The sequence below is a fragment of the Anas platyrhynchos genome, chromosome 12, assembly GCF_047663525.1.
Source record: "Anas platyrhynchos isolate ZD024472 breed Pekin duck chromosome 12, IASCAAS_PekinDuck_T2T, whole genome shotgun sequence".
Lineage (NCBI taxonomy): Eukaryota > Metazoa > Chordata > Aves > Anseriformes > Anatidae > Anas > Anas platyrhynchos.
In genome coordinates this window covers 7,676,976-7,702,370 of record NC_092598.1, presented here as the reverse complement: position 1 = coordinate 7,702,370, position 25,395 = coordinate 7,676,976, and the positions used below count along the sequence as shown (strand labels likewise).

Below are 25,395 nucleotides of genomic sequence, written 5' to 3'. Positions count from 1 at the left end.
AATGCTCCCTCTCATACATTCTGAGCATTATATCTGAAATTGATGATACGCTAAATCATAATATATAAATATATATCCATGTACAATAATAGTATATTATTAAAAACAGGATTTATCCTAAGTAATAGAAAAAGAATAAATGCTCTGTAGAATATGAAATATAAGCTTGTTTGAAAATTTTAAATCTTTAAACACTTGAAAATATGATGGTATAATTATAACAGTGTAATTACTAGCAGATATAACTATATTATTGTTAAAATGTGAAAATCTAAAACTAACTGCAAGCTTTATGAATCAAAGTTCTGAAATGTGTAATGGGTGTAACAGAACAGAGAATCATGTGGAAGTCCTTAAGTAGATATGCAGAAGAAAAATACCTAAGAATTATCTTAATAACTTTGCTTTTCCTTCGAATGGCAAATAAATTCCTTATATTCCTCATACAAATGAAGACAAACTCTCTCACTTTGAGAATAACTCCTACACTCAATCTTTTGTATGTGTCGTGGCATGACTGTTAAATTTTGAGGCAAGCACAGCATTTAGGATTGACTTGAAAGTGTTCAGGAAGGATAAAAGCTTAGTGAACTAATTCAGGAAAAATCATATTTATCTGAGCCAATTTTTGTAGCTTGACATTTTATGATTTACTTCTAAGCTCCTAAAAGAGCTTAAGAAACCTTTTCCTTCTGGTTTCTCTGGTTTTATTTAATTATTTATCTCCTATATGCCATTTAATCCTGTCTGAAATTTCTGCGATTAATACTGATGTAAACATGCCTATTGACTATGGCAAACCTAAAGATGTATGAGATTAGAAATGATTATGTACTTCACAGAATTGTTTAGTACATCTCTCAAAGAAATGAGCAATACTGTGTAGTTTTCTGCAAAATGCAGCTGGTAATGTGCAGTAGTACTGAAGTGAGAGAGTTGAGGATTTTTAGTATTTTTTTAGCTTTAAATATGTTCCAAGTCAGTCGCACACACACACAAATGCATTCTGTTTGCTATTCAGAGTCAGTTGGTATTGCCACTGAAGGGACTTCAGTTGTGCAGAAACTTGAACAGTGGCTGAATCCTTTATGAAATCTCAAGGGAGAAAACCATTTAGGTGTAAGAAAAACGTCTGAAGCAGTAAATAAACAACCACCCAGAAATGGGCAGTTTACTGAGCATGTAGGCTGATACCTAGAAACCTTGAACTAGACAGCGTGCTGAAGTCCCATGTATTTAAATGTTTATTTCAAGTGTGCTGATGTATACCAACGTTAATTAAACCTGCTCTTACAGAGCAGAACTATACATGGAAAGAAATAGTGGTCTCTGATAAGTGGTCAAAATGCACGTCAGTTCTTTTGGTACAATTGTCTTTTCAGAAACAGCTTCTAACTGGATGATTTGATCAGTATTATGAATTTAAATGCGGTTGAATATCTCTATCCCTGCACCCCCAATTTTAAATTAGTAATGTAAGTTTTGTAAAAGCAAGTAATTAAACAGTAATAAACAGGACTTTGGAGACATGAACAGAGAAGGTACTGTCCTAATGCTGCGTGAAACAGCTTAAGAAATCAGTGGCAAAGCATAAAATAAATTGGTTTTGATGGCTCTTCTTGGATACAAATTCGAAAATATAGTGGCTTTTTGTTTGTATTTTAGTATCCAGAGACAAGCCTTTCAATATGTAAACTATGCTTATAAGAAAGACTGAAAAAGACCAAGGCCGGTAGCAGGCCACATTTTTTTTTTTTTTTTTAAAAAAAAGGATATGGATTTAGATTGGATAAAAGGAAGATTTTTTATTTTTTTTTTTTCAATTTGGTTAGTGAGCCACTGGAACAGGTTGTTGCTAGTTGTGACTGCCCATGGCAGGAGGTTGGACTAGATGGTCTTTAGGGGTCCCTTAAAACCACAACCTTTATGTGATCCTGTGAATCTATGAAAAGCTGTACTTTCCAGTACTTCCAAAGTATTGGTTAAAAAAAAAAAAAAAAAAAAAAAAGTAAAAATGTGTTTATTTATAAGTCCACTTTTGTTAAAATTTGGGAATTGATTTGGGCAGGATAGTGTGTTACCAGTGTGTTTATCAGAAAGAGAAATACAAATACCTGTATGCATTACTCTGAGAAAACAACCATTGACGTAGGCACCATTTACAATTTTAATTGGGAGGGATATACTTAAATGTCAGCTGCTGTCAACTGGCTTGCAGTAATCTTCTTTCCAATTAGAACTGTTATAACAACTTGACAAAGGTGTATAAAACACTTGTTAGTTAATTATTGTTTTTATGAAGCTGCTTCTAAATATTTCCTTGAGTTGACAATTGGTTAGATAATTAATTATCCAATATCTGTTATATTGAAGAAAAAAACTTTTTCTGTAGATTTTCAGAGTTCTGATTTTCATACAAAAAAAAAACATTTTTCCTATGTTTTTGGCATACCTGTTCAGAAGTGCCTAGAAGAACCACCTATGACATCTGGGTGAAGATCTATGTCATCCCAGCCTCCAGCCTACTCTAGTACTTCTGGAGTACCTACTGCAAGTTATGTTAGTTGCCTACCTCTGTATTAATTGCTATTAATATATTACAAATTTTTATAAGTGGACACATCAGTAGAAAAATTAGAAGTTTTTAATTAGTTAGAAAGCTTTTAACTGAGGTTTTAAATAGAATTCTGTCTACGTATAATTCCTTTGATTCAATTTGCAGGCTTATTTGTAACAGATGTGAGATGCATTGTGCGACAAACAAAACATTACTAATCAACAATAGGGAGCTTTTGTCAAGTAGAGCCCCCTTTCAAACCTCAGTTTTCTTAATTGTGAAATGAACATTGTCATTGCTTGTTTCCAAAAGTATTGTCAAGAGTAACCCATCATTTTTGTTACATCTTGTTAACATAGGTACATCTTTTGTAGAAAAAATAGACAATAATAATTTTTAAGTGATTTCTGCCCCTACAGAGATTGAATGTTTATGTCATTTTGTTATTTGGACAGACAAATTATGCATTCATTGTTAGTGATCTCAGATGTGATTTGACATTATTTTGGGGGAATGTGTGTAGCTTTCATTGTTTGTATGTGAAGGTTGACTCTCAACATGTTCACTGTGTACTGATGAGCACCGGATCAGAAATCTTAGCTGGGAAGACAAACAGAATAGTGATGTATACTTCTGCCGTCTTCCCAACTAGTCCTCATTTTGTGATCTTGTATTTAAAATTACTATCATGTTTTATGCTGTTATATTTTTTATAGATGCCTCTGTATTGTTCAAATTCTCCAACCTATGTGGAAGCATTGTGATTGTACCTAGTGTACTATCTCATACTTTAACTTTTTCACACTAACTTTTATGATCCTAAAATTTGCCACTCTTACTTTGTGACAATGTCCTATTCCATATAGAGCCTGGACTTTTTTTTTCTCCTCTTTTTCTCTTTTTAAATTTTATTATTTAATTAAGAAACTGACAGATTGGAATGTTGAAGTATTGGCGTTTCAAAGTAGCATGTGTGGATATAAAGTGGTTTGCAGCAGCTTTGTAGTAAGTGTCATGTTCCAGAGATATTTGCAATACCAATACTAGTAATACAGGACATGTAGATAAATCTTGCAGTTTGTGCTGTTGAATGCTTTTCAAGAATTCGTTGAGGTTCAAGTTTTGTCCCCATAAAAATAAATAAATAAAATGCCAATTTTCCAGAATCCTGTCACAGGCTTTTTTGTAATTATCAGTACTTGAGATTTTAGGTAAAGCTGTACAAAGATTACATTAGCATAAAATGTTGTGTTCTTTTGATTGAGTATATTATTTGAGAGAAAATATTCAGCAGTACTAAAGGTAGGAATAAGAAATTATTACCTGCCAGGTGATAAATAGTACTCTGTTGATGAGAAATATTTTTAAAAAATGCTAATTACTCAGTTGAAGTTGACACCTAATCCAGTTAAAAATATGCCACAAATCCAGCTTTGAAAATTCAGTATATAAGTAATGGGGCTGTTTGAATTGTAGCAATTACTCATTCCAAATTAGCGGGTTCTCCTTTAAAATTTACCTGTCACATCATATTTTGCCACATCATGTAGTTCCACTTCATTACGCATTGGCATGTAATCCTGATTGGTAAACTGCAGCAAGGTGATCAGAGTCCCACTTTGACTTTGGTGCTTGTGATTGAAAAGAAACCCAAACACTGCAATGCAAATAAAACGTTTTACTGATTATACAGCTACATTTTGTAGCTTTTATTCCAGGACCTCTCTGCACAGAATTTCTTTCACCTTGCTTAACCCCTCATATGCTCCTCATAAATTATTCTGCTTTGTTTTAAGTCTACTGGAATTACTACATACCTAAAGTACAGTGGTGCCTGGTTGGGTATGAATTTATCTTGCCGTTAATAGCGGGTTTCTGCGATTGACTGGGTTAAATGCAAATGGGTTTATCAGGTTTCCACAGACGTGAAAGTATGGAACATCTGACAATACCACAATTCGCGCTGATGTCTTTTGTGTGTTTAGCTTCTTTTGAAATTAGTGGATGCTTCTGACATGCAGTGACTTCAGGACTGGACCTTCAGGAAATTCTCTGGTTATATAAACCTGAGAAATATCTTCCTACAAAAGTAAATACAAATCCTTTAATTTGATGCAGCTGTATTTTGCTGATCTTGACTAGGGAGAAATTTTAGTGTATGTTAAACAGACAGCAGTTCTTTAAGGAGTCCAGCTATAGAGTACTACGCTTTGTTGTTGTTGCTCTTTTGTTTTTAAAGAGAGGCCAGAAGGGAAAATATTGATGGGATATCCTTATTTCCTCCTCCTTCAGACCACTCAAAACTTTTGTCCATAGACATGGAACTGAGGTAAGCATGGAAGACTTCTAGGATATCTTGGCATATGTTTTTTTGAATAGAAATATCTTCATTCTCAACTGCTCCATAGTTTTTCAGGGTATCTTCTGTATGGATTCTTTGGAGAAAAGTGTTTAATACAGGTGTTTAATAATAGGCAAAATTAACACCTGTTGCTTCTCAGCTGCAGTTTTTAGGACTCAAATGCAAAAACCCTTTTTCAAGAGTACATCCATGACATTTTATTGACTTGGACGTAGAGAATTTGTAGGAAGAAAAAGGTGTCTTGTGGCTCATTAGAAACTTTTTATTTTTTTATTTTTTTTTTTTTTGCATTGATTTTTCTACTGTTTTGGTTCTCTTGAAGTTGTCCACAGGCTTTCTTCCTCTTATAAAAGTAATGAATTACTGGGCCTTAAACATTTAAGATTGTAAAATGCTCCAGAATTCATTGAGATGAGGAAATTGTGTTTAGTCTATGAATTTTCTGCACTGAAAAGGGTATTGCATATTTAGTATTCACCCCCAAGATGTATCATAACTTGGGAAAAAAACAAACAAACAAACAAACAAAAAAAAATTTGTCTAACAAAATACAGTCAGGGCAGTGTCTTGTGACAAAAGAACCTATACAGCAAAGTGTGAAGACCTACACAGCATGTGTGGAAGGGAGATATGATGGATTCTGATTCTGCTAACAAATGGTGTTTTATGAATGATGTCTGGAATTACATCACTTTCAAAATAGCATGAAGAACAGACCTGTTCTTGAGATTTGGGTTACTTAATGGGAAGTACTTCTGAAAAGCAGATGACTTGCTGAACATGAGAAAGAGAAAAAAAATATGTTGGCTGTTTGAGAAAATTGTGGAGATATGAATGAAGATAGGAATGCTTTTGGCCCCTATCTCTTGCCTGCTTTTTGTTTTTGTTTGTTTTGTGGAGATTACATCAGCTGTTTCTCTCCTTAATGCAAAAAGAGACCTCATATAGGCATAGCTATGTCTGCCTGATTGACCGTTAGAGAGGTATGGCTTACAAATCTTGGTTTGCTTTGGGATTTTATTTATTTATTTTGAAAGCTCCACATGAACTAACATGTATTTATGCCAAATACTGCCTCTTTATTGTTTCCCTTTGTGTCACTGTAAATCTCCATGAGTGAATTACTACTAATTCTGTTGGGTGAGATTGAAGACCAAAGACTTTTTCTGAGGACCTGTGGCTGACATTTACTGGCAAAGAGTATCTTTTCCTTGGGACTTGCACAGAGATTCTTCTTTATAAGTAACTTGGTACACAAGTGCAAGTGTTTGTTTTGGAACTTTTTTTTTTTTTTTTTTTGTAGCAGCCCTGTTCTGTGAAACGGACCTCTTCCTTTGCAGAATGGCTTTATAAATAAATGTATGTCTATAATTGTTTTCTGAATATAGACGATAGTAGTTGAAAACTGTTTCCAAAATCTGTTTTGTGTGTTCTTTCTTCATAACTAGAATAGCACCTGACAACAACTTAAAAAAAAAAAATCCCTCACTGTTTCAATTTTTGTTGGAAGCAAATGGGAATCGTAGATAATCAGATGTTTTTTGTTGTACAAATTAACAGGCGATGTAATGTAAGAATTATTCCCATAAGTAGTAAAACTATGGAAAGTCAGCAATAAGTATTTCCAATCTGCAGAAGCATACGAGCAGCTAATACATTTCCAATTTGTGTAGTCATCTAGCTAGTTTAGATATGGTAACAAAAAGCTCTAAAGCAAGCTGAATTAGTAGGGCTGTAAACTCAAGCAATTGTCTAGAGCACTCGTACCTGAGCTAGCTAAGCTGCAGCTCTTACAAACACCTGTGCATCTGCTGTGGCTTTCAGTGAAGGCATACTTTGAGAGGAGAAGCACTGGGGCTTGGAAGTGCGTGCCTGGGGTTGCGTTCCTGCTGAGCCCATGCTCCTCTGGGACTTTTTGTGAGCCCTTTGTAGTTGTGTATGCTTAATTTGGAATGCCACTGAGGAGGAGCTTGGCAGAAAATACTGGGCTGCTTGTCTCTGCACCAGTGCTCTATTTTGCTTTTTATTGCAAAACCCTATTTGATTACCTATTGAGGTTATTTAGCTTCTTTCATCAGTGTTTATGAAGCACATGATACTGTGATCATAAAAGATGAATTATGATAGATTATGTTCCAGTGATTTATGCTATGTTTAATAGCGCAAATACTGAATTTTTTCAGTATTTGAAAATACTGAAGCGCTGCCTCTCTCCCTGCTTTGCCCAGGTGGTTTTTGATTTTTTTTTTTTTTTTTTTGGCATGTGTGTCTGAACTGAGTGACACCTGTTCATGCTGTAGTTCAGGTACAGGCATTTTTGGTGATATAAGAGCATTTACTCTGGCCAAAAAATAATAAATAAATAAAAGAAATGAAAAGGAAACAAAGACATTGCTCTGTGTACTGTATAATGAGTTGCTGTCCTCATTTTTCACTTGAAACCAATCATTATGGTACCGAAGTGAACAGTGCCTCATCTATACATATATATCACATATATATCATTTTTGCAAAGAATGCTCTAGAGATCAGTAGATCAATATGAAATCTTTTTTTTGTTTGTTTGTTTTTTTTGTGGGAATGGAAAACATTTGAACTGTTTGGTTATCAGGCACAAAGATGACTATTGGAGGTATCAGGCTTGGGTTTCAATCCTTTACATGACAATTTCAGGCATGTGTCAACCTAGAGCTTTTTGTATGCCCTGGCAAATATTCTGAAAAGGCCTGAGTTAGTTACACTGTTGGGAAGATAGAACAATACGTGATCAGCAGCTAAATACATTTACATAAATACACCTAATTCTCAGCATATCTGCTAAAATTCTGCTGTGTTTTGTTCAGAGTTTATTTTTGAGCTACCAATATGAAAGCAGTTTAATGAGCATATATGAAGTTCAACATACCTTCCCCTCTCCACCCCCCATTCTAAACTGATAAATATTGTGGTCAGAGAACTCATTAGAACAAAAATGTGTAAGTATTTTCTAGTATGTGAAGAGCATACAGAGATACTAAGAAATTCAGTTTAGAAGTAACAGGCATAAGTCCTAAAATAATTGTTTTTTTAATTACAACACTCATTTTCTGCTAGATGCATACAATATTATCTTATTATCATAAACATTCGGAAATAGACATATTTACACAAAGATAATTCTATTGGGAAGACACTTTCAAGCTACTTAAAAACCTCAAAGTAAAGCATGAAAGAATAATACAATATTTAAGTGGAAATGCTGACAAAATCTGAAGTACACTGCAGTGGGGATAGAACAAGTAATTACTGTCTTATCATTATGGGGTTTGGACAATGAGGATACTGGAGACAAAGAATAAAGACGAGAATTTCAAGTCCTCTATTAGAGGTGAAGAAAATACTGAGCTGTTCTCTGTGTGGTACAGGCAGTGTAAGACTGCATTTTAACTTTTGCAGCCAATCAAATAGTTTCTAATAAAGTTCCTTGTGAAGTAATATACTTCGTAAAAATTCTTTCTGTGATAAGCTGTTGAAAAACTTTGTCCTAAAGACAATTATACTTGACTCTCATTAGAGATCAACTATAACGGCTGTTTCATATGTACAGGATGAATTCTTTGTACTTTTTTGATATCCCTGGCATATGCGAATTGTGTGCCAAATAACTAATGAGAGATGCTAATTTTATCAATGTTCCATTTTGAAGTTGCATCTTATTTAAACCTGAACTCTGTTTTAAGTCTCTCTGGTAGAGAAGGTGGGAAACATTAATTACTTATTTTGTTATTTGGCATGTATTAACAAGAATTAAAACAGCTTCAAGTGGACTTTTCAGAGAACTTTGTAGCTTAAATAGTAGTGATTATGATTATAATTTTGACTTTTTTGTGTTATTTTTGTAACTGTACCTTGGCATTCAAGAAGTTGCTTCTGCAGATTAGTGGTCACTATGTGGGATTTCCAAAAGTCTGGTTTAGATATCCCTTCTCTACTTTTCAGAAGCTTAAAATATAGAAATATTGGGAAAATTACAACTTATCACTTGTGTCACTGAAGATGAAAATTGGCTTGAGCTTACCGCTTACCTTAGAAGATTGTCATAAAGCAAAGGGGAATAACTTAAAAAAAGAAAAAAAAAAAGAAAAAGTGAAACTTTCAGGTTAGGTTTCAGAAATTTGGATATCCTTTATAAACATTTGGCTATAGGTAATAAAAAGTATCTCGTAAACACTAAGGAAGGTCCTGTGGAAATGTCTAGTGGAGAAACAAGCTGAACACTATATAAAAATATTCTACAATTCTCTGGAATATTTTCTGTCTAGTTGTGTTTTTTTGTTTGTTTTGTCTTATATTTAACTGAAGAAAATCTGAAGAGGAAAGAAAGGGAAGTCCTCTAGTGATTATTTTTATTTTTTCCTATATCTTTTCTTCAAGTTCAGAAGGCTTTGTTAAGTTGTTATTCTATATTGAATTCCGAAGAGGTTGAAAAAATAATAATAATAAAAAAATCATGTTAAACAAAGTGTTTAAAGAAAGGAAACCAGCCAAGCTGTTTTCGGCTGCTTACATTCGACAAGATGGAGTTTGGCCTTAAGGCACTCAGGTTCTGATCCAAACCGCTGTGGAAAGAATCCCTCATGGTCTAATTATCAGCAACTCTAAGCACCGAGAGTGCTTACTGAGTTCTCTTTAATGAGGGGAAATCAGTAGGATTAATACAGAAATGGCCTTAAAACATGCACCTTTTCTTTGAAAATTAAGACCTTTTTCTCAGAGTTCAGCATATTCATTTTTCTGTTGTTGTTCTATAATAGAAATATAACTTTTTATCAGCATTTGTTATATTTCTATTAAGAGTATGAAAGTTTTTTTTCAAACATTTAAAAGAAAGGTTAGGAGGGGAGATTGACATGGGAAAATAGATAATCAAAGGGTTTTTCCTTACAGAAAAAATATATTTATGGATATTGACTTATGATGTTTTCTAGAGATGCAAGTATGTTTCTCAGTGATTTGAAGGAGATAAATCTTGTTCATCAGAACTGTAATATTTAGTAGGAAATGGTATCTTTTCTGACAGAGTAGAGTTGCTTTCTGACTGCAGTCAGACTCAGATTCACTGCCTGATGCAAACAGGTAAAATAAGCTGGGAATATTGACATTCTCACTTGAAGTGCAACCTGGCTGATCAAATGGGAAAGAAATGCCTCCCCTGTGGAATAAGTGGGCACTTAGCTAAATAGCAGCCCGGTGCCTAACAGGAGGAGGGTGTGATGGCCTTCCTTTGAGCAGCTAAGGATTTGCACAGGTTCTGTAGTTAAGAGAAAGCAGAGCATAAATTCATCAACTTGTGTCTTTAAAATGTTTTGACCTCAATGCTTTACATGTAAAGAAAGAATAGAAGGATTAGAAGCAACCATCCACATAGCTGTGAAGATTAATTTTGGAGGGTCTGAGTCGATCATCATCATTAAGCATTTTTAAATTCTCTCTTGTGCTTCAGAAAGTTCTAGCTAATGAGGGAGTAAAGATTGGAACTGAGCTTGGGAAAGCATAATGACCTGTTCCAAATTAAAAGTGATCATGAAGTCATTCACCGTTGACTTGGTGATATTAGAATAGCAGCACTTCCCTGGAAGTGTGAGTTTGTTCCCTGTGCCTTTCATTCAGGCCCATAAGTGGCTGTGGATACCCTGCTCTGAGTGCCTCAGCCTGGGCATTTGGAGTCCTGCATTTACCCCACTGGCGCAGCTACTGACAGCTGACTGCCACTGGAGTGGTGGTGCGAGGCGGTCTGTTTCATTACAGAACCAGCCACAGAGAAGTGTCATGTTTATTTAATCCAGAAGTAGCTGTCTGTTCGCTCTTCTCTCAACCCCCTAGTCCTGTTTCTTTCTCAGCGCAGGTCTCCAAGTACACTTTGATGAGGTGTCCTTGCAAATTGTTCCTTATCAGAAGTTATCTCAAAAAGGACAGTAACTCCCTCCCAGTGCCACTGTGAAAACCCATCAATGTCTACATTTCTAGAAATGCATCAAAAAGAATTTTAATTGGAGTGAATCCCTACTTAATTGGAGTATTCACAGTGAAATTCTATAGGTAACTGGAAACTTGTTAAATTAATCTAGACCTTTCAATTTGTTGATTTCTACCAAAATATATTCTTTGTATGACTTTCTCTGAATTCAACTATATGATGTTTCAAGTAAAAACTCTGTGAGACATTGTGCCTGTAGCATTGGTTTTAAAGCTATTAAATGAGTTCAAAGGAAACAAATTTATGGAAATGAATTAGATGTTAAAGGATTTAATTGAAGGCTTATTGAAAGTAATTGAAATTAACAAAGGCTATTGATAGAGATCAGAGGTAATTAAATTAGTGGGAAGAAATCAGACTTAATTAAGATTTAGTTGAGAAATAATAGAATTGAATGAAATACAGTGAGAAAATTGATAAGCTGTATGCCGATTTAAGATTGATATTAATGATTTCCAGTAACAAAAGGCTGTTATCCAGGAAAATATATAACAAAGGTACTAAATGCATATGACCATTTCTTTACTTTTTTAATGGGAATATTGTTATTATAATGGTTTCACAACTACTACAGTAATGAAATATCTGAATACAAAGTATAATTTTGATATAGATTCATAAGCTGTAAGCAGAGAATAAAACAATAAATAAAATCCATGCTTCTCCAATTTCTGTTATAATTGGTACTGAGAGAAATGAAGTATTGCTAGACACAACGCTACTGGCCTAGTAATAATTCTCAGTACCATCTTTTAAACAAAATAATTTATCATGATTACGGTGTGACATTTGCTGATGGTATTGCATGCAAGGGCTATAAATTCTTATTTCAAAGTGACCCTGGCTTTATATGGCAAATAAGAGCACTAATAAGTAGTTTGGTTATTTTGGATGACAATTGTATGAAGTCTGAAAAACATGTGATCCTTTTACTTGACAGCTGAGATTCCGAAAGGGGAAGATAGCTTGTTACTACTGTCTTCCTAGGAGCCGGTACCAAAAGTGAGGAGACTTGTAAACGCAAGAATAGGGCTGTGAGTGTGAAGTTGATTGGATGCATTCATGTTTGTCTGAGAACTGGCTAAAAAAGTTGTAGGAACTGAGCTGCACTGACTTTTGGAAGTCTAATATATCCCTGACCACAGTGATCTGTGTGTCAACATTAGAAACCACTTGGGGAAAAATGGGGTTTCCTCCCTGTTAGTTCTCCCTTTTTCATCATTAAAATGCACTAGTGGTTGTCTTAAAGCTTTTTCTGGCTGGTAAGCTATCCCAGTTATCTTCAAATGTTGCTGCAATGTTTTGTGTTGAGTGGATAGGCTTAAAACTGTGTATGGATTTTTAGGTATCTAGTGCTTGAGACTTATCCGTGCTGTTTGTGTGTGTGTAGTGTGGAGTCAAATGGGAAAAGTGTTGCACTGATAGTGGAAGCATGATGACAACAGTTACTTGAATAAATTCCTGCCATCTTCTTGTTTTTAGTTTAAAGCATTTGTTTTCTCTAATCCCTGTCTACGAGGTGGTAGTCTCTGGAATGATGTAATATAGAGCAATATATTAATATCTGGAACTGGAAGCTCAACCTAGGGCATGTATTATACAGGAAAAGTGCAAAAGTATGTGGAGTTAAATTGTCTATTTCTGGTTCCCTAGGAACCCATATTTTGAAAAGGATTAACTAAAGCCATTAATTCCAAAGTTTATCTGACACTGGTGTTGGAAAAGGGATTTGAAGCATCTCTTCATTATATATAAATAAAATTAATTTCATTTAAAATAAGATAATATTATCAAACCCCTTCTATGGGTTTGATAATATTACCTCTGTCAAATGTTTTCAGAAAAGAGTAATTGTTAGTGCTTGAAACAAAACACACACACACATGTGAAAATCTCCAAGGGAGGCAATTCTGTAACAGGTTCTAAATCTGCTTCTATTAAACCAGATTTTCCTAAGTTAATTCTCAAAATTAAAATAATCATACATTCTTCAAAGTGAAATACACTTCTGCTTTTGAAAAATAAACTTCTGTCCCCCTTTTGGATTTTTGTATAGTATCTATTTGTATATTACAGACACACATATATGTAAAACATTTGTTATGGAAGATGCTAGAGCTTGTTAAGAATTAAATTTCTCTTGAATAAGGTTTTAATTACACTGTTCCTTGGAGGCTATACAGACATTAAAAAAGAGTATGGGAGGAAAGAAAGGGGTTATGTCCATGTGTGTAATTTGCATGCTTTACCTTTAACATGACAAGGAAAATGCAATGATTTTTTTTTAATTCTGTAGTTGTATATGAATCTGTGCATTGAAAAATCTTTTAAGAATCTGTCATTAATCAAAGATTTAGTAATGTCTTTTGTAGAGAGGGCTTTCCAGTCTAGCTGGTGTGTTAATTCACTGGCTAGTTTTATTTACCTACAGGTGAGGCATTCTGAAAGGAGCATTAATCTTGCCTGGAAGGGCCGACCTGCTGGCAGCCGATTCATCAGCAACACTCCCTGGAAGCTGCTGGCCCACACTTTTCGTCAGTGGTGGGTGGCAAGGTACCATTTATTTTTAGGAGAAGATTTTAATATGAATGCTTTGTTAAAGTAATTATTATAGTGTCTAATCATAAAAGATGCTATGGTTCTGGATTTTTATGGTCTTGTTAGGTGCCAAATAACTTGACAGATTTTGTCACTGCAAATGCCAATTTCAGGCTTCTGCATTTTGATTCCCTTGTGAAGCTTAGGATTTTCTGGTTTTGTTGCTTTGCTGTTTGTTTATAGGACATACGTGAAGTTCTGGTTCCCTGAATGCAGCAGTTCTTGCCCATAGTTCAAATCCCATTTTTATTAACTAACTTAAAAGGTCTCCACAGACTTTGCTTATTCTCAGTGGCTGTTCAGACTGTATTAGATGCTTCAGACTGTATTAGATGCTTCCTTGCTGTTTCTTTATCAGCTTCTCTCATACAAGGTGTGAGAAAGCTTCTCTTAAATGCAATGTGAAGGTTCAGAAAATAATGTACAGCTAACTTTCTCAAGTCTAAAAATGACATTTTTTTAAAAAAGAACTTAGCCTGAATTCTGCCATGACTCTTTACTAATACACTCCAAAGCTGATCTACCATGTATAAAGATGTTAATATGTTAATATAAATATATATATAAAATTTGCACAAAGATGAGTTAGTGACTTAAGAGTTCGGTGTTTGAAACATGCCATTTAGAAAGTAGTGTTACACGTTTAAGAATGCTGGAGTGTTTAAGAATGCTGGAGTACTATGAAATAAGTATGAAGGAGTTTACTTGAATTTCACACAGAGAGTGATTTTTACCAATTCATACTAATTTAATGTTCTCCATTGAAAGGGACAAGGTCATATATAATCCTCAGGGTCATACAGAGGGTAAGAGTGAATTTGATCAATGACATATAATGTGTTAGAACCATAAAATTATCTTCCGGTGATCAGATTTTTCTTGATGCCCAGAATGTGGATATTTTTTATTTCTTTTGTTTATTATAGTAATAATTATTATGCATTTTTATAAGAGAATTTAATTTCTCTCCTGAGAATATGGGAAGCTCTGCCCAGTGTAAGCCAAAATAAAATATCTGCTAGCTAACGAAGAAGGAGGCTTTGTGGCATCATGCTTATCTCAAACTCTGAACTCTTGCAAACTGACAGGAGTCTCAATAAAAAAAAATAATTAATTTTAAAAAATATTAATTAATTAAAAATAATAATTCTGGCCTTTTTGTTCTTTTATATGTGTGTGGTCATCACACAGTGGTAAGTTTAATGTCAACCCATGATGGGAAGAGTATCTATTTGTTGGTATTATTCCCTTTCACTATCTTTGGACTATTATTGAAGTCCTAAAACATGTTGAGGAACAAATTAATAATATCACTCTATTAATTCAGCTTTGTTGAACAGTGAATGTTGCATTTTACTGTTTCATTTGTGTTTCTTTCTAGGATTTAAGCTGAGAAGGAATTGTTTTACAATTCCAGGGAATAATTTTTTCCGAAGAGAAAATTCTTGTCATTTTTAGAATGTCCCAAGAAGGACTGAACTATTTCATTGCTGCTAGAGGATGTGTTGGTGTAATACTAAAAAGTTAAACCTTAGATGATCAATCTGCTAATAGGGCAGCATGTCTTATAATAATAAGTATTCATTATTTCTCTGACCAGCAAGGCCATTCATATAAATTATCTTTCTTTAGGAAAATTAATGTTGTATATTTTCCTTACTAAGGGTATCTTTGCTGTTTTATAAGTACCTAACCACTTTCTTTGAACTTTACCATATGAAATTGCTTCATATTTTCTCAACAATTACAGTTCAGCTCTGGCTTTATTTTTAATTCACAGACAGAAAGCGATATAGGCTGTAATTTCCCTGGAAAGCTATACCTTAGTTACTGCTGACTGAAATTTCTGTTCTCATTTTAGTTGCAAAAGCTTCAAAATTAACTCACCATTTTTAATAACAAATAAACAGATCTGAACAAATCAAAATGTGGACGAGTTAGATGGAAACTGCAAAAACTAAGCATTTGAATGTGAATTCAGGGGTAGGCTGTACTCTTCCTGTTGCTTTGATCAGTCATTTCTAGACATGCTGCTTCCTCTGTAATGTTCCTACATTACATTTCTAAAGTTGTTGTTTGATTCTGAGGGTTATAAATGAATAAATGTTTATATTTTTAGATTAACTGAACTGAGTTTTATGAATGATAAGTGGATTTAGAAATACAGTTCAGAGCCAACAGCTAATGAAAAAGAAATTTTGGAGTAAGCTATAGGATATTTTTTTCTGACATTTCATGCTATTTAAATATAATTTTCCGTGAGTTACACCAAGGTGTTGGTTATCCTAAGCAAATAACTGCTGAAGATTAATTGTCATATCTAAGCTCTGTACTTTCTCTAATTTAATATCCTTTTGCTTACATAAAGTAAGCCAATAATCACAACCTTTTATTGGTACAGCCGCAGTTCCCTGTATCCATCTCACCTGGTTCTGTATACATTTTAGACTGTGATTAGAAGTGTAATTCTTCTAGCAAAGCAATTCACTTCTTTGTCTTTTGCTATACTATGCTCTGGTAAGTTTGATTTTGCTTGTCTTTGCTAGGAATTTCACTCATGTGAGGTAGTGAATCCTCTTGTACTGCCAACTGTAGAAAGTCACGAATAAGCAGCTGAGTTAGCTGTTTGTAACATTCAGCTCTGGTGGGGGAAGATATGTCTTTGCTTCATCTTTGAGTTTATGGAAAGAAACAATGTTATTCTGCATACGTATTATAAATATTGGTTACTAGTAGGAAACTTATTGCTGCTTTGTCTATTAACCTCTAAACACTGACATGCTGAACCAACAAATTACCTCCTTGATCTTGCAGCAGGTCCTGCGTTAACGGAATTTATGGCTTTCACAGAATCCAGGCAAGATTTCTGCTATTCTTGTAGGTTTTAATGCTCCATTATGCATTACTAGCAGGGCTTGTTAACAATTTTTAATGTTTCTCTTTCTCTACTGTCTGGCCTCTCCCACCATAAGTGGCATTTCAGGAATTCTGTGAAGAGCAGTGCATGCTTTTTGGTGCAGGTGTTTTAATAGGGAAGGGAAATACCAAACTGCTAGGTAAAGTGAGGAATACCATTTAACTTTTACATTTAGTAAAATATGAGGAAACTTTTTTTGATAGTAAATGTTTTTTTGTTGTTGTTGTGTTTGTTTTTCTTCATTCTTATCAATGTCCTCTTAAAAACAGTGTTGTCAGAAAGTAGTAGAAAAATGGCATTTCATAGGTTGATTATGAGTCATCTTTCATCCTTTCAGCTGTGGGACATAAGCTGAAATGCAACAGTGTGATAGGCAGTCATAAAATCATATCCAGATGACCACTTAATGGTTTTAAGGACAAACATTGTTCTCAGTTTGTTTCTCATAGGTAATTACTGTACAAAAATCCCTTCCCTCAGAACTCATGCTAATGCACACTTCTGTGTGGCAGCAGGGAAATAGAGCTGGCTATGTAAGTAGAAAACCATCTTTCTACCCCTTCAGCTGCTTGTCTGTGTCTTGCATCACCATGGCAAGGGCTGCAGTTCAGCTACTGCACAGTAGCAGAAGGCCTATAGATACTGTTTCAGGAATCTCCCTGCCAGTTGCAAACACCAGATTGGTTTGAGTAATTCAAACCAGAAACCTGCCTTTCTGATTTTATTAAGTCTATATTAGTGTGATTGTGGTGTATTTACTCTTGTTTCATAATTCTGATACATCTGCTTGATTAAACATTTAAGTAAATGAGAAAGGGTAAATAATTATTGAGCTTAACAAATGTATACAGGAAAAAGTCAGCTGACCTTCAGTTTCAACACTTCAGTTTCTCTTGACATTTCCTTTATTTTGAGCTATTACATCTGCCCTAGCAAACACATTTATAAGTAGTTTCACAAGCAAAGTCAACATTTAGTCAGACAATATAAAGCTAACAATGGAACGATTGCTTGTAAAACTAAAATGATTTGGTTTAGCAGAGACTGAACAAGCTGTCTGGTGTGTAACTATTGCCTAGCCTAACTTACCACATACCTAGTACATTTTGGTATAGGTGCTTTATTCAGTGTGGAGTCCCATAACAGAAGGTACAGAATACCCAGGGAATAAATTGTTTTCCAGGGGAGTAGCTGAGGCAAGATGTTGTCTTCTGCAATGTGGGTTGTAGTTCAATGGAATGTATAGAGAAGGAATCTTTAAAAATTACAGTGTCATATAGGGGTATATTTCATAATTTTGAAACTAATTTGATTAACTTTAAAGCAACAGGTAATTACTGTCTCATTACTTCAGTCTGTCTGTGTCCAGATAACCAATGGAACATTCTTAGACTGTTTTCGGAAGTATGTTGCACAGCCTGTATTTTGTCCTGCAGAACAGGACAGAAGCAGCAGTTGAAATTTCTTGTCCGGCACCTGATTCTCTTGATTATATTATTTTGTAGAGGGTAGCAAATAGTCTCTGAGCTTTCTGTCTGTTTTAAAAGCAAAATAGGTAACAATGGAATTAATTTGCAAAGCATTTTTGAAAGGACTTACTGGTGAGTTACATGAAGAATTTCACTTTACACTTATGTGCTTTATCTCTTCTCTGTTGCACTTACCTTCAAGTTGAACAACTGATAGTAGAAATACTGGATTTTTGTTAGTCTAAAGGTAAAGCTTAGAGTAAAATGACAAAAATCGGATTTAAAGAATTTAAAAGTTTTAAATTAGCTTAGCTGCATACCAAAAACTGCACTATAGAAGACCAGATGCATCAAACAATTAAGTAGCTAATTTAATATCTAGAAACATGATATATATCACCACAGTTTTGTGTTAAGTAGTAAGTAGATTTAGAGAATTTAGTTTGTAAATTTATCATAGAGGAAATTCTTTATAGTTAGACTTTAATTTCATTAATAACTTTGCTTTAGAAAAAAAAAGATACAGAACACTATGAACTGAAAATATGAATCAAAACATGAACTTAAGCTATTACTGTTTTTCTGGTTATGTCAAAAGTTGTCACAGGTCATCAACACACAGGAGAACAAAAATCTCTATGATCTTTTAGTCGTACACACTTGGAAAACCTAATGCCATTCACTTCAGTGTCAGAAAAGTTTGGATCTGGTGCTTGTTATCTTTCACAGGATAGCAGGTGTTCAATCAAAGTTGTTAATGTATTTTCTGTGGCTCTCATATACTTTAAAAGCAGGTAATTAGAATTATCCACAGATACTTTGTAACTATGAATAATTCATTTCCTGTGCATCAATAAAATAATTGTTGCATATTATCATTCTTAGCTTTCTACTTCAATAAAATTGCTCACATCATGTCACTGTCATAGTAATGTGCCTTTTTATTTTTCATATTAATGAAAATTACCAGTAGAATGAGACAAATTGTAATAAGATTTAATGTCACCTTAAAGCTTTTCCTGTTACATTGCACTGAAATGGTACCATGTCTGGATTCTGGTTGATCATAGATGGATATCCTTACCCACTCTGGCCTCCTTATGATTATTTTAGAAATAAACTATTCAAAACTTTTTTAGACCTCTTGCTTAGATCAATTAGCTTAATTCCCAGTTTGTTTTGTAAAATTCAGAAAGTTTTTTTTTACACCTGTAAAGCTTGTTGCTAATCTTGCTTTTTTTTTTTTTTAATTTATTTTTGCTCAGGAATTCACTACAGTCTTGATCTGAAATGATTTCACACATGAATGGTCTAGTGTGCTCATTAAAAGCATATCTGTATTTTATATTAAACAAGTGTTTAAGTCTTTGCTGGCTTAAGATCAACTTTCATTTGAGTTTACTTTTGATCACTTTCAGCAAAAGTTTAATGTTAATGAGAAATTTATTATTTTTCCAACAAGGTTAAAAAGAAAGCATGAAACAACAAAATGAACCATTTGAAATGTTATTATATACTCTATGTTAAAATAATATATATATATATATATAAAATTAAAAAGAATTGAATTCTTTGGAATCCTCAAAACTGTATCGTCTATAGTACTACTGTGTGCTATTTTTCCTAGCAGAATGCCTATGTCTTTGTGACGTCTCTGGCTCTGTAAGATTTAAGAATCCTCTTCCAGCCTGCATAGAGTTAGCAATGGCAGCTGCAGTGGATTCTGTAGTGCAACCCGTGGTTTGAGGCTCGCATAGACTGAAAGGGGGCTTACTGTGAGCCAAGCAAATGCTGAAGCTGTTGGTTTGGTAAAGGTGTAGCCAGACTTCCTTGGCTATATTTTGTCTGAAAAAGAACTGCTGCAGTTCAGGCGCCTAGTTCTAGATAAAGTGATTATGAAGGGAAACCTCTGAGTTTCTTTGTGTGAAGTGGAAATTTAATGAAGGGTGAGCTCTGAGTGGTCAGATACTTGGCTAACCTGAGTCATCTGCACTTGGTTGTGCAATTTCAGCGCTGTTCAGCTCAGTGCAGTTAGGTGAGGAGCTTTCTACAGCATTTATGGAAAAAGAGGTAGACAGGGTGAAAGTTGACAAGATCAGCGTTGGGCCTTTGTGAGTGAGAAATATAGACATCCCCTGCCCGCTTTCTGTAGGGCAGGATGAGCAACCTTACAGGGGTCATCCTCCCACATTGGTGGTTCCTGGTACCAGTGGATGTCTATGCCTGCCTGCTAGGGCATGCTGCGGGAGTGACTGCTGCCCCGTGCTGTGCATGGCACTGAGGGAACGAGTGACCGGGTCTGCACTGGCAGCGCCAGGCTTGGGCCATGGGCTCTGGCCAGCTGCATTGCAGCAGGTGAGTGGTGTCTCATTGGGAATGCACAGAGCAGAAACATTGCCTGCAAAAGACTGAACAAGTCTGACCCATCCTAAGGTCATCATCACAGGGACTGAGACTCGCCGAAAAAGGAGTGTAACATACCGGTTTTTATTTTTACTTATGCTGTTGTTGGCCTCGATTGCTAATTGTTCTTTGATACTCTCAGAGCAGTTAAACAAGGGCTCTGATCCCTATTCTTGCTTACTAAAGCCACAGGGCTTTTCCTATTAATATTGAATTATTTGCATGAATCATTACTTGTAGGATCAGGCATGAAGGTAAAGGGATACTTTGCAATCTGGGGCCAGTACGGCATGCTAAACCTATACTGCATAATCATTTACTACCTTTTGTTTTGTTTTGTTTTGTTTTTGCATGTGTTTTTTTGTTTTTGTTTTGTTGTGTTCTTTTTTTCTTAAATAACAAGAATTAAAATTACTATGTTTAGATTGATCTAAAAATTTGGATGATTTGAAGTGAAAAAGACTAATCTTTCATAGAATTACTTAGGTTTAACAAAGTACAGGGAAAAATATATCAAAATATACTGTATTTTCTAGTAGTATATATATATATATATATATATATATATGCAGAATTTTCTCATAGCTATTCTTTAAAGTATATCATGTTTTTGTTTTCCAGGCTGCATGAATAGTTTTAGATAAAGATATATTTATCCTCCGTTTGCTGACTTTATTTTATTATTATTATTTTTTTTTTTTTTTTTAATGGGTGTTCCATGGTCATTGAGATCCGTCTTAATATCTTAAGGGTAGGGCAGGAGAGAGGGAGTGGTTTAATATCTGTCTAAATAAACTGTAACTTGAGGCTAGAATTATTTGTCTCAACAACAAGCTGATGTTCTTTTCTTTTCTGGATTAGAATACTACTTTCTGCATTGTCTTTAACATTGTCTTAATACTTGCTGCAAACCAAGCAAAAATGTATAGTGCTTAGAAAAGTGAAATTGTGTTCCAAGTTTTGTGAAATGCTTTAGAAATATTTTTTATTTCCACATTTCACAGGATCCAGTTTTCACAAAACTTTTACGTTCAATCTTAACTTTAGCCTTTTTATCACAACCTTTGCTTAATTTAAAGGGTAACTACAGTAAAATTAATTTATTATCTTACTATATGCTTCTTGTCTTCTTGTACCTCAGTGCGAGTCCTTTGATACACATATTTCTTCACAATATGGAGCAGAACTTAAATAGATTAAAAAAACAAAAACAACAGCTGTAAGCAAAAATATAAAAAATTAAGTTCATCAGAATTATGCAGGCATCCTTTAGACATAAAAAAAAGTGTGGCAAGATCTGTTTGGTGGCAAGATCGGAGATTTAGATTAAACAAAACAATAAGTCTTTTTTTATGGTTATGGCAAGGTGAATGAACTTTTCATTTACAATCTAGAATGTAAAAATACTTCTTACATTAGGAAATGTTACTATTCAACTTAAAGTAATTATTTGGTGCACACGGAATGCTTTATGCCTTATCTATATGTGGCTTTGCACACATGCACTACCTGCTGTTATTTACTGTTGTTTTAATTTCAAACTGGTTGTCAGAAAAATATCTTCCTTTTCCATTCTTCAGTGTGCCGTAACCTGAAACTCAGTTTTAGTTGGTGTTTGCTTGAAGCAGATAGATATAATCGTGCTATGTGTAAACATCCAATTTAATGTGAAAATCATCTGAATAAAATACCATGGAAAGCACTAGGAATGAGATAGTAGAGGTTTTGTACTGGGGTAAATAACATCACTGCTTCATGTTTCTTTCCCTCTTACTAATTTTCCCAGTTTTGTGCTATGGATCCATGTATTTTGCACTTGAACGTGTGTCAAAATTGATTTATTCTGAATTCTGCTGCTACTTAAACATCTTTTCAGGCATGTCCACATCAGTGTAATCAGTGACAGTGATGTCCACATAAGTGGATCCTTTTAAAAACTAGTTTCATTTTGCCTTGATACAGTCATACCGTCAGGTTATTAAATAGCCCATGAAATGGAGCAGGTATCGATCTCCTCAAATGGCATGTTGCAGCGTGGCAGGCGCTGCCAAGCCAGGTACTGGCAGCATCGTGCTCCCTCCTTTGGGCTGCTGGGGTTCGCCATGGTACCTGCTTCACCTGGCCCTGCCTGAAAACCCCAGGCCCCATTTGCGGCTGTTTGGTGTCATTGATAGCATGGCAGGTTGGGCAGCCCAGGGCACTGGGCATGGCATGGAGGGGGGCTCTGTTCTGGCAGAATTTTTCTAGGTGCTCAGGTAGTGTGGCAGGAGCTTGTCCTGACTGCACGATTGCCATTAGGAAAGGAATGTTAGACTGGGATGAATCTGGGGAGATTTTTTTTAACCTTTTGTTCATGGAAACCTTTCAAGGATTTGTTTTGCTGTCCTTTCAGTGGTTTCAGGTATTAGCAGCCTCTTAGTTGTGTGCATTGTCTGCTATAATTTCAAAAATACAGTGGTTTTGTTTTGCTTTTTTTTTTTTTTTAATGTCTATTTTTTTAATAACATTTGTGTATTTGGTACAGAAGTGTCCAGATTAAGTAGAATGGCTGGTGATCTGGTGCTCTGATTTTTTATTTATTTTTTTTTCCCTGATGTTCAAGTCTATGAAACAATGAAACTAAGCGAAGAAATTGTGTATGCTGTAATGTTCATTCAAACAGAAAGAAATTGAAAAACAACTGCACCTGGGGAAAAAGATTTGGAAAGACACCTGGAGATGTTCCAAATGTGTGCTTTCTTAATAATTAGCACATCATACACCTAGTTAGCATCTCATAAATAACCATAAAGTAGTCACTTAATGAATCATTTTACTTTGTACTGTCAGAGGTTACAGAAAAATCAAAATACCTCGTTTATTTTAAGAACAAGGTGTGGCTCTTTTTTAAGCATAGTTAAAAAATGCAGTAGGAAAATTGATGTTTATTATATTAGAGATCAGGTGGATTTTCTTGTTGTGTTTTTTATATATATATATATATATATTTTTAATACTGCACAGCATGAGTTAACCTCGCTCAGTGGCATCAGTAATCAATATGTTATGTTGTACATAGGATCTGGTTTGGGCACGTTGTAGAGGATGGTATTGAGTAAGCCCAGGGGCGTTTTGGAACTGCAGACTGTATATCTGAGGTCCTTTGTGGAAATCTATTTAGTCAATCAACTTTCATAGAAACCAGGCATTTATTTTAAAAATCCAGGGAAAAAAAAAAAAAAAAAAAAAAAGAGGCTTAAAACTTTAAAAATAAATAAATAAATAAAACTCTCCAGTAACTGTTTTGTTCTGTTGCTAAGCTATATTTGTACAGACTAAAAATACTAAATTATGTATATCTTAAAGCAAAGTTCTCATTGGAATTAATGAGAGCCTTCCAGGAGAAATAAACATTGGTAGTCAGCTTTGCAAATTATTTATTTTTTCCTTTCCTTTGTAAGCAGAGAAAACTGAACAGTGATACTGCAGACGAAAGGAAAAATGAAGCTGAAATCTAGACATAATCTCATATCCTCTTTTTCTTTTATTAAGGATTAATTATAATGATTACGATTATCACATAAAATATGCATAACTTAACGCCATGATGGGCCTCTATTTAAAATTAATAAAAACCAGAGACATGGAGAACATCAGTAAACTTTTCTTGTTTGCTTAAAATATATAGTCAATTTTGTAGGAACAAGGCATATGCAATGGTAAGAGAAGCAGAAAAGATAGGATCTAGAAGCTGGGTGCTTGGAATCCTTTGGGCTGGCTGCAAGTCTGCAGTGCAGCTGTCTTCATCTGGGAACAGTAACGTCAGTCTTCAGAGATCTGAGTGATAGCCAGGTAAATCCCATTTTTAAACTAATGTTATCTATGCTGATAATCTGTCTCATGAGGCTGACCCCTTTTCTCTGTTCACTTTTTGCCCTCTTTCCTCGCTCTACAGGCATTCTGTCTGTAGCACACATGAGCAAAAGGCATTTTCTATCTACCGACAGTTTACTGTAGTCAGAGATAAGTTTAAATGCTGTAGGTAGTAATTCTGCTTCATGTTTTAATGACAGATATAAATTAATGAATTTTTAAGTAATTTGGGTGGCATCTTGAGGCTTGCTGATTGTTGGGGCCATAGAGTTTTATGTTATTTTGTGGATTTTTTGTATTTATTTTTCTTATTTTTAAAGAAAAAGAGAAAGTAAAAAAGAAACCTAAAAGCCTTTTGGAGAAAGCTTGGAATAAATGATCTGAAAAGCATCCTTAGAGGGCCTTTGACATCCATCAGCCTTCTTGAAGTGATAAGTACCAATAAAACATCTATGGAAAGAAAAACTTAGAATTATCTCATGTGGTGAGTAGAGAGGAGGTATTTTTGGATGTCTTAATGTAGTTTTCCATCCTGCAATGTATCATTAGGTGTTGTCAACAGCAATGAAAACTGCCAATCATCTTAACAACTAACTACTTTTAAAAATTCATCCAGTGACTTTAATTATGATTAGGTATTTATGAAATTAAGTAACACCAAATACACAAATTCCTTCTGGTAATGAGCAAGGTATTTATTTTCTCCATATTGTTAGGATTTGGACTTTCAAAGCACTTCAAGCTTATGCATGCTTTTGAAGCTAATATGAATTACTTACATAGCCAAAGTATTTTAATTACCACTAAAAACAAAACCTGAAAGACTTGTGAGCCCCCATTTGGTTCTTTAGCAAACAGCTGTACTCTTTACCCTCTAGTTTTATTGAATGTTCTTTCTGCAGCTCACCTTGCATCGAACTTTGCTTCTATGCTCTTCAGTTTGTTTTGGTCTTTGCTGAATTAAATGTGTTCATATTAAGGTGTTTACTGATATTCTATCTGATCTGTATTCCTTCGTCTTCATCCGGTTTACTGTATCTGTCTGGACCCAGGCAAAATTTTTGAGGTCTGTGTGCTTTCCAAAGCATCTAGGAAGAGATTGAAGTCCTATCTGTATCAGTGGATCTACGGAAAAGTGTGTATGATGCCTGTGGTACTTCCAGTTCCTAAGGTCTTGAGGGCTGAGAAAAATCAGTGGCCTGCTTAGGGGGAATGCAGAAG

The 25,395-nt window shown here is 34.7% G+C and overlaps 1 long non-coding RNA gene across 1 annotated transcript in view; it reads left to right on the top strand.

Moving 5' to 3' along the window:
* Positions 1 to 23,806: 23,806 nt before the first annotated feature.
* LOC106016711 (uncharacterized) overlaps positions 23,807 to 25,395 on the top strand; it is a 160,847-nt gene continuing 159,258 nt past the window's right edge. Inside the window, exon 1 of the long non-coding RNA XR_011812261.1 lies at positions 23,807 to 24,153. This is a non-coding gene — a long non-coding RNA (uncharacterized lncRNA). The remainder of the gene's footprint in view (positions 24,154 to 25,395) is intronic.